Raw genomic sequence first — 11,604 nt, 5'->3', positions numbered from 1 at the left:
CAATATGCTTGTGTAAATAACATCACCACTATCCCCACCAACCAAATGATCATTTAAAGTGCACAGTGTAATGAATTTAGTGGTGATTATAAGACTAGCTATTAATATGCTGAATAGTAATAACAGAGGGATTGTTGAATCTGATTAAGATAAAATACTTCCAATTGGCAAGTATTTGTGTGTGTACATATATGTATGTGTGTTTACACACACACATTTATATGTACTGACACACATATATGTAATGCTATGTAATGTAATACACATGCATATGCATGCAAGACATATATAGATATAGATATAGTTGATAGATATACATATAAATATAGATATAGATTTAGACTTAGAGATACATATATACCTTATGCTTTGGAATGAAACAGGCAACTAAATATCATTCATGAAATCTCTCATATGTACTGCAAACAAAAACTTTTTGAACAAAATAATAATAGGTAAAACTACTTGGAAGACTGTGAGATTTTTTTACTCTATTTCCAATAAAATGAAGTGAAGAAGCAATTGTCAAGATAATTCAAAGATAAATAGAAAAAAAAACTTGCCTAAATTATCTGAATAGTTAATGAAATACTGGAGGCTTGAGGCCTCAATTATCCAAGTAAATTAATCCTTTTTCCACTAGATTCTGCATGTAAATGTAATGAATGAAATAAATTTTCTTAAAGTGTTAGAGTTCTTTTTTTTTTTTTCCTTAAGGTACAATTAAGTCCCTGTTAGACCAGGTTAAATATTATTTAACCTATAATATATAACATTGTTATTTGTAAGAACATTACAGTAAATTGTGATCAAAGTATAGTAAAGATTTGGGCTATGCCTGCACATATCAAAATATTCATATGAAAATGCATAAATCAGCTTGCTTTGCTTAAATGAAGGCCATAGAACTATTGCTCAACAGGAATTAATGAATCTTGATAGCTTAAATGTTTTATTAATGTTTTAAAAATATTGAAGTTATAACCACAGCAATGTTTAATTACCATGACCAAAGAGGTTACAGTGTGTTCAACTTATGCTTTGTTAGACATTTTTCACAATTGTAGAATACAACAATATTTTTTCTTGTCAAATGTTTGAAGTTAGCCCTGTTTACACATTCAGAGTTCTAAATCGGCAAGATGCGATCAAGGCATCGTTTTTATAATGCAGACGTAAAAATATCCTGGAGTTTAAGAATTCCTAAACTCACAGTATACCCTTGATAAATACATTTAATTTAATTGATTTAAATGAATTACTTAAAGAGGATGGGTGGAGTCAAATTTCCAAGAAGAGTGTTTTTGTTTTGTTTTGTTTTTTAGAAATGTCATTATCATCCATGGTCTGTTGCCATCTAAAAGTAAAAGACCGAAGGGTATGTCTATTGGGATATTGACAGGGAAAGCAGATGTTCTGGGCTAAGTCCTTTGTGATTTTACTTTATCATACAGCATGTTGCACATTTTGAACTTAAATTTATGCTTTAAAATCCAGAGGACACAGCTGAAATGTCTTCCCAAATATATCAATAAGAAACATCTTGTTTAGAAAATGAAGTATCAAAATGCTGTGATTATAGTCTCTTCTCTGATAATTCGAGTACTGTGTATATGCCTCAGACACCTTCTTTTTCTTATACATGCCTAAAATCGGAAATTAGATATGCCGGTAACTAGCCAAGAAAGCAGCAGCTCTGATCTGCCCTAGGTTTTCTTCTAGATAGGTTTCAGCCGCCATGCATCTAAAAGCAATTGAGGACAAACTTTAATATAAGCTGAACTGGATTCAGGCTGAACGTTCCATGAGTAGTAGAAAGAGAAAATTATAAAACTTTTGGAAGTGATTACCATATTAGGCTAACCCCAAATTCAGCAAGTTAGATTCATAATACCAGTGATAATGGTCATAATAATTAAAAAGTAAAATTGGGTCACAACCACCTATATTTTAATATCTTCACTTCTCTGATATTTCAAATAACATTACAAATATTTGGTATGCTTCATATTCATAAATCTGTAAAATAGGCCAAAGAGATTATCCACATTTTTCAGATAAGAAAAATACCTTTTAGTTACATGACTTGTTCAAGGCTTCATGAGTAAATAAGTAGCACCATTCACTTTTATTCATAGACCTTTCTATTTTCATCAACCTGAAGTATTTGCCATCCTTTAACAATGCATCTCTATCAACTCAAGTTCATTGTAAACTCCATTAACCTGCTAAAAGAGAGAAACATTATTATTTTCTTCATGTATTTCTTGAAATAAATTTCTAATAGTATTAAGATTATATATATTAAAAGCATTTTTCTATTCAAACAAATTTTGAGGGAAAATATCCATTGCATTATAATGTAATAATGAAAGTACATTTATATCTCATTAGTTTTAACAATATCTATAATTTTGATGAATGAGTGAATTAAGTTGTGTATATATATGATTTATTATTTAAAAGTGATGACTTTTCTAGTGTGCAAATAAGAATATACAGTGCATGACATATTCTAGTAATAAAATATTTTCCTTACTCTTATCACATTTAATATAAAATATACCTAATCTTGGATTTTGAAAATACATACCAAATTAATTTCCAATGGGGTTATTTAATAAATATTTGAACTTTTTTGGCATTTGTGTTTATCAGACCTAATGTTATTATACATATTTTTAGGACAGATTCATAGTTAAAATAATATTGAAATATTCAGTTATAATTACATTATACATACACTTGCAATATTCTTTGAACTCTTTCAAATGAACCTTGTAAAGCCTGACTTTAATACCAGCACAAAGGATAAGGAATGAAAGTTTTAAAACCAATTTTGTTAGAAGAATTTTCATTTTGGGAACTATTGTAAGAAATTTTTACAAAAAATATAAATGGCAATTAAAATTCTTACCTAAAAATAAAATTTATTTAGTATTAAATTTAATTTGAGGGTATTTTACATATCTTCAACAGTTTTCCTACATATTGCTGCTACTGTCTTCACATCTCTTGGACCTAATGAAGCATCTTGGAATGCAATTACTTGGCATTTCAAAAATAACATTCAATATACCAATAAAACAGTTAACCTGTTATTATTGAGATAATTTAATCATACCAGAGAAGTGAAAGATAGCCTATGGGAAGAAGATGGTACAAAAAAATTACCAGTTCTTTTATAATTTAATTTCAAGTATACATCATATGCCTTTAATAATTTTTGAGACATGAGCTGATATCCAGCTTAAGTCAGTTGCCTCTATTGATATAAAAAATTAAGTTAATGTTTAATTATATTTTTAATTGAACTATTTATGTATTTTTAGAATCCATTGAAGAATTTTACCACTAAAATTGATGAGGTTTGGCAGATAAAATAGCAGCAAAATAAGAGCTATGGTTTCTTCAAGTCATAAACATTTGTGAAGAAAATATAGAAAATTGAATTTTAGTGTAATTGCTATTCAATGAACACAAACTACCAAAAACTGAAATTTTCTTCTTACCTCCATGACCAAAAATACTAACTCATGCTCAATAAGTACTTTCTCTGTAGGTAGGAGAGTCCTATGAAGTTGATATTTTTATAATGCCCATTGTATGGATGGGAAAACTAAAATCCAATGAGATAAAGTAAAGTTTCCATGGTCATTCAGTTGACAAGTGAATTTAGTTGTCTAGTCGATCTAGTCCCTCTAGTTCAGAAATCATGCTCATATTTACTAAGCTAACGTGAATCTGCCTCTAAATGTTAGCTGTTTTATTTCCATTAACATGCTTGACTTGAATATATTTTTTAATTCCAGAAATCAATAGCATTCTTATTGCATTGGCCAAAGCAGAAATTAAATGCCTTATGTTTGATTACATAATTCTAATACTGTTTACCATGCAGAAAATTAATTGTCACCTAAAAGAGCTTTTAATTTAGAGTTAAATAACTCTGTGTATGGCAGGGTTTTACTCTTATATTTGGAGTAAATTTTTGGTTTTCTGAATAATTTTGTTTTGTTATGTCAAATATAATCAAGATGGTAACTGATATTTAATCAGTGCATCATAAATCATTCAAACTATTAGCAGCTAGATACTTTGAGTTGTTTTTTCTTGATATGTTCACCTCTTTACCAAAAGCAAAACTATATTTTCTTTTACAAATCCAATATATTTCTATATCCTACAATAAAATATGGTGACATTTTTACTTTATTTCTGTACTATATACAATGTGGCCCTAATCTTTGTGTGATGTGTCATTGTTTCCTTGATGCTGCCTCCATGAGTCAAAGGTAAATTTCAGATCCTGTTAAGTGGTGATCAAAGTCAGTCTTCAAGGAAAAAGTTACTGCAGTAGAACTTAAAGACCCTTTAATAGGACACACTATAAATTGCTTTAAGATACATTCTGACAAAAAATCCAATGGTATGATTGGATTAAGATACTTTATATGCTATATGTAGCATTTCCAATATCAGAAGTAAATATACCTATGTGATTGTTCACTCATGTGAGCTTATGTCAATATTTTAAATGATAAACAGTAAGATTACATGTGTACCAACCATTTTAACTGGCCATGGTCTTATTTGACTTTTTCTTTCCTTTCTTTCTTTCTTTCTTTCTTTCTTTCTTTCTTTCTTTCTTTCTTTCTTTCTTTCTTTCTTTCTTTCTTTTCCTTTCTTTCTTTCTTTCTTTCTTTCTTTCTTTCTTTCTTTCTTTCTTTCTTTCTTTCTTCTTTCTCCATTTCTTTCTTTTTGTCTTATTTGTTTTTAAACTGCTAGATATTTAATTTAAAAATATTAATGAATAACATTTTTAATCAAATTTAGTTTTCCTACTTTTCAATATAAAAGCACAATGATTTTAATAAAGCCTACAAAAGTGGGACTATTTTTCTCTACTATTTTATTCACATCTGTGTTTAGAAACATATTAATTATATTCAGGATAGACACAGAGGGTTTTTATAGAAACCAGAAAAAGCCCAAAGCTATAATTATATCTAAGTTTTGTAACTTAGCCAAGTCCATTATTCATATTTAGAAATTAAAAAGTCACAGCGCTCTCAAAATATTTAGACCCCTCTTGATTGTATTAATATTTGATGTTTGATTAGGTTAAAATGCAAATGTAAACTCTCCATATGGTGCAAAGTAGCTCAGGAACAATATGGTCCATGTGGCCAAGCCACCTTGGATCTTTCAATAATAAATATTCACAAGCTCCATTAACACCACATCATCACTACTTTAATTTTAACCTGCCCAGTTTTGGGTCAGTGATAAAATTTGGTCAGTATCTTAATAACAGCAGAACTGATGCTCATAGAGAGTGCAGGGACTGAGAGTGAACATTTTTGTTAATTAAGTAAAATGAAATCCTGCAATAATATTTTATCAAATACAAAAAGTGAAGAAAACTATGAAAATAATCTTGATTCCAGAGGGTGAAAAAAAATATGCAGCAAGACTACTGAGAATTGAGGAAAGTAAAGAAAAACAACTTTAAACAAATTGAGATTCTGTCTCTCCCAGTTGCCTATTTTTTAAAATTCTCATATGATTTTTTATTTTTAAAAACATCTTAAGAAATACTACAAGCAAATTGATGTAAGATTAGAAGGCAAAAGCTGTATTAAACAGGGGAGATAATTGTTCTGGTCTGCACATATTATTATTTTATTTTTTTCAAGAGCAAAATATTTAATAAATATATCACTGAAAGTTTAGCATAGTTGTTTTAGTGTCTAGAGAAAAAGAGGCCAGAGTAATGGGATTGATCCCTGGTTGGCCAGTTCATTTAAATGTTGTAACGCTGAAGGTGAAATTCACAGGGTGAACAATTTTTAAGACTTATGTATGGTTTGTAAGAAGAGTACATGAAACAAATTGAGAATTTTTAATTTTCTCTTCAATATATTGAGGAGTCATAATGGGAATCAGAGCTCACATGAAGACCAAAAGTGAGGCTTGAGAACGAGATTAAATAAATCAATTGTTCTATCCTAGTGGTCACACTGAGGGGTGGAAAGGAGACCTAGTAAGGCTCAAATACAGTGTACCTCAGAATTTTAGATTGGTTTTCATTGACAAAAAGTGATTTTATTCCCTTCAAGTGTGTTGACTTGGAAAGGAAAGTTGAATGCTGCAATTAAATTGATACATTAAGCAGGGCATAATAAATTCCAGAGAAACAGATCCGGAATCTTGGTGACAATGAGAATGACTTGATTAAACCACACTGAAGTTCACAACATTTCAGGATTGACTCCGTTATCTATGCCAATAAATATATTTTACTAAAGCAAAACAGAATTTTTTATATTCAAGAAGCCCCCTAATTGGTAAAAGAAAAAGGAAAATGAGTAAATGGATCAAGACCTGCTCAGCCCCACAATTAGTAACAAAAAAAAAAAAAAAAAATTACAAGTAACATATCACATAACTTTAAAAATGTTTGATCTTATTAACATTCTGAAGCCAGAAAATTATCTTTTCCTCCCTTTCACTCTTTTTAGCTCCTTGTATTTAGCAAGACTTTTCCCATATGAGCTAAGGTTGGAGAATATTGGCATTTTCCTTGAAAGTCTTATTATTTGAAGAATAGGGGGCTGTAGTATTCATTGAAGAATTAGGAAATGTCATGGTTTGGCAATTTTACTACCTTTAAGGAGATGGAAGCAGTCAAAGAGCTTGGATAATTAGGGGTTGTGATCTCATATGAACCTTTCCTGCTTATGACAGTCACTCATCACATGCATTTTACTTGGACAAATGCTGCTGTAACAATATCAGCAACCTAATCTGGTGCTCCACTTGAAAGAATTTTCCTTTGCTCTCCACTAATCACCTAATCTTGGTTTATTCCTCCGGGAGTGCACACTCCCAGCGTTTTCTTTCACCACTCTGTAGAGTCTGTGACTGCAGTGTAAGCAACACCCAGTTGGCTCATTAAAGTCCTTATTATTAACTTTAGATGATCCCATGAGGTCTACAACAGCTTTCACATTCTCTCATTCTACCTTTGCACTGAATAGGACAAGGATATATTAGTTCCTGAACAAACAGGAAATAGCATTACCTTTTTAAACAGCGAAAAGCATAGAGGTAGAGATTAACTATGGACTTCATAGTTGTCTTTTTTTGTTTGTTCATTTATTGATTTTAGAAAGAGAGAGGAAGAGGAGAGAGAGAGAGAGAGAGAGAGAGAGAGAGAGAGAGAGAGAGAGAGAGAGAGAGAGAATGAGAAATATCAATCTGTTGTTCCACTTATTTATGCATTCATTGGTTGTTTCTTGTATGTGACCTGACCTGGGATCGAACCTGCAACCTTGGTATAAGAGGAGGACACTCTAACCAACTGAACTACCCAGCCAGAACTCAGAATTTTACTAAGCTACATTTGTTATGGAAATTAAATCTTTTTCAACAACTTTACATAAATAAATTTAGAATTAACAGGGCTTTTATTATTATCCTTAAAACTAGTTTTTCATTATTGATTTAAAGCCTTTTCAATACTAATTATGTATCATCTGTGTTAATGGGTATAAAAGAATTTACGTGGAATGCAATGACACATATATAAATTTATGCATACATCATGAAATGTATATTTCAAGTAACGACAAAGAAATGGCACAGTTTAGCATTGTTGATAATGGCTTTGTTAATATTAAGAGGTTTGGTTTTAAATGACAATGTCCATGTGTATATAATAAAAATCATAATCTACACATACCAGATACCTCTGAGAGTTTTGAGTGGCTCATAATTAGAAGGCATCCCCAGTGCTCGATTCACTCCTATGCATTAAATAAACCACTTACTGAAATACATTATCACATTCTGAATAGAAGTACTTTAAAATGACTAAATGACATGAATAATATTCCAGAGAACTGAAAAGCCAGTACTAAAATTTTTTATTTTTGTTGTTGCTTTCTGCCTCATTACCTTTACTTTTTGATCCTCTGCCCCTCCAACATCCTGTGAATTATTTCTAAGACTTCTGATGGGATGTCCCATGTGTGCTCAATGAGCTGTGTTAGTGCCCCTCTGCCAGGCACTGCTGCTCTTACTACATACTGCCATTGATTCATTCTTTGTTCAACAGCCACCAGAAGACACTGAGGGCATCCTCCTGCTTCACCAACATAACTGGTACTGCTGGCAGGGTAGGCTCCACCCCCTTGATCATCCCTCCACCTCAATGACAAGCCCGATAACTCTCAGAAATTCTCTTCTGTTGACTTGAAGTTGTGGAATTTTGCATTATTTTTTACGGAATCAAAATAAATATATATCTCTGATTATGGGCCACATGATATTAGAAAAACACTACAGTGCTACTTGGGTGTCAAGGTGTCATGGAGTTCATTGTAATGGCCCTTTCAGCCCTTTTTCTCTTTAAGAGGTAGGCATGGATTAAGAAGACTGTAGACATAGTCAAGTGAAAGTCATCATGTTTTACTAAAAACTAATATCCTAATACCCTAGACTTTTTATTAAGACTATTTCACTTTGGTAGCCCATTCTCTTAAAATTAGTGACCTGCTATCCAGATCTTCATATTTCCACAGAATATAATTTTGTTCAGTCTGTCTTTTTAGTTCCTCACATGTATTCAAAATTACCTTTAACTAAATAGTGTACAATTTAGAATTATAGCTCACATTAAACAAGTTCACATTTCTGCTAACCATTCTTTTCTGTAGTCTACTTGAGTGGCACTAACTGATTCACTCATAAAAATTAGATTTGCAAATTCATAAGCATTTCAAATTTATTGAAATTATCTTCAACTAAAAACTGAAAACTCCACTCAATGTAATAAACATGTCAATTGAAGTCAGAGTTAAATTAATAGACCCTGATTTCACTGCCTTTCTGTAGGTTCATTTGAGAGGCATTTTTTTTTCCTATCCAAGTCTAACCTCTACAATTATGTGCAGAATGCATTGCCACTTACTGTTTGAACTATTTTGCTTTATCACATATGTCCTGTACCCCCTTTACCAGGTTATTCCCTTCCAAATATTCACGTATCCATAACGCTAATTTTCTAATCAAGGAGGTGGAAGAGTCAGCCTCAACCTTACAGCAAACTCAAGTTACCAACCTCTCCCCATTTTTCTTTCCCAACCATAGTTCAAAGTATTCATAACTTGCTTTATATATTTCCTTATTCTTTAACTCTTTGAAATCTTGTTTCTAATTTCTAACCCTCAACCCAAGTTGACTTCACAAGGAAAAATTAACCAGAATAAAAATAATCAAATTTCACTCTTCTTTGGCTATTGTATCAACCTATTGTTTGAACCCAGTAGAAAGCCTGAAACAAGAGTCTGTTGACGCCGTCAGGTTCCTAGGGTAAATGAAAAATTTCACCCAAGTTTCTTACCAATATCGTACCAATTTCCTTGGAATTACTCCAAACTCATAGTGCAGGCAGAAATAATAGATTTAGATAACCATAGTTGTAACAAATTCCTGTTCTCATGACTGCTGTTAATTAATTAGGGTTGGAATGTATCCATTGTCTAAAAGGAATTGATCATATTCTGTTTCCAGGGCTTGCAATGAAGACAGAGAGCCAGTTAGATGTTGTAATAGTAAGATCTTATTGAATATGGGCAGGAGCCAGTTACATGGTAAGATGTGATCTGAAGAAATTGTCTTAAGCAAAGGCATCGTTTCAGATAAAGGAGATAAAAACAGAAATGCCTAGAGTAAATTAGCTTAGAATCCCTTATCCTTTAGACTCAGAGTAGCTACCTGATAACTTTTCCCTACTGAATAAGCTTCTTTTTAATTTCTGTAAAATTTCTATCTTAAAATTTTGTATTTGTTAATATGAGCAAGCTTGCATGGGTTTTTTTCTTCCAATTGATGTATTATTAAGACAACTCCAATAAATATAACAAGTTATTTATTAAGGTTAATGGGCTAGAAGAAAGGTATTCAAACAGAATTTTGTATGTTTTTCCAAAAGACACAGAAAAGTACATACTGAAAAATACCTTTTCCAAATGAATGCATTTTACTAAATTATATGATAAATTGATTCAATCCTAATATTTTTGACAAGTACCCAGTCACACTTTTTAAAATGTGAGTTTAGTTAAGTGTTTGTTCTTATAAGGTCTCTATAGACTATCGATCAGATTTTGAAGAAGCATGTGAATCAACTTTCAGAAATGCTTATTAATTGTCAGGTGATATCAATTTAAGAAAATGACAGTAGTGTCTAATTTTAAGTATTTAGCACATATTATCTGTTTTTATTTCTATTCTTTATGCCTTCTTGTGTTCTATTTTAACTATGAAGTTATTATGAGAAGAGACTTGGTAAAACAAGTCTGTTAAGTACTCCTGAGACATCCAGAAGGTAGCTAAAGATATGTTATCATAAATTCCTTATATATTTCCCATGGAAGAAGGTATTTTTAAATTTTTGGAAAAACTATAGTATATCTATGTAGCAGCAGAAGGTGATAAGGATATAGGAATGTTTTAATTTGTTATTTACATAACATAGAATTAAAACCAATTCGGTTTTACTGAATACAATCCTGTACAATGTGTACCATAAAACTATAGAAAGTCTTATCTATATAGACCGTAACATAAATGTTCCTTCTCCTTCTTTAGCTATAGGATGGAAAATCTGTGTAATTATTCCTGATACAAGACGTTTTAGATTAGTGTTCTAGAATATAAGTCCCAAAAAGATAAAATATTTGTCCTTTTATTTCAGTGCATATCTACAGCACCAAGACTAGTGCCTAGGGTATAGTAGGCATGCAATAAATATTAATTGTATATAAATATTGAAAACTAATAGCACTAGAATCACCTGACTTTCTTTTTAGTTTACTAAATTACCATATCAAGGACTGGGCATACATTTAAATGATCATTAATAACACTGCATTTTGGAACCATCACTGTTTATTCAAATCTATTCACAAGATTTACTAAATTCAGAACGTATACAGGGAAAACTTCAATCCTACACTTTTTATCCAACTCTCAAATAAAAGCCTTCTGCTAAGTTCATAGTCAATAACACATAGAAAAATAAACTTGCATAAAAAAATAAGGATTTGCAGAGTATTTTATCCAGACTACACATTGTTAAATAATAATTTAATTAAAACTTTGGAAATTAAATAAAACAAATTTTAATTGTTCCTTTAATTACATTTGGTCTTATCATAAATTCACCAGGATTGTCCAACTAGCATGGGGAATAAAAGTTATAAAATGTGGTTTCCTGCTTAAAACAGTGTAAATTTTGTAAGACACCAATATATGGCTTCATAATATAATATCTTCACTGTGATAATTAATACTTACCAAACCAGTTTCTTTTTAGATAGTGAATATATAATAGCTTTTAACAAATATTAAATGATAATGTATGTTATTCATATAAGAAAATTGTTAAAGCCCTGCTACAGTTCATGCAAAAGTTAATGTAGAAGGAAGGAAAAACAAATTACTCAAACCATTAATTGTGTTGCTGAATCTAATCATTTGTGTATTTTAGGTAAAGTTTTCTGACTTTATTGTAGCCATTAGTTTTTTTACAGT

This window comes from Furipterus horrens, unplaced genomic scaffold (genome assembly GCF_987537825.1).
Source record: "Furipterus horrens unplaced genomic scaffold, mFurHor1.1.pri manual_scaffold_3, whole genome shotgun sequence".
Lineage (NCBI taxonomy): Eukaryota > Metazoa > Chordata > Mammalia > Chiroptera > Furipteridae > Furipterus > Furipterus horrens.
The sequence above is the reverse complement of the archived record's forward strand: the minus strand, read 5'-3'. Positions refer to the sequence as shown.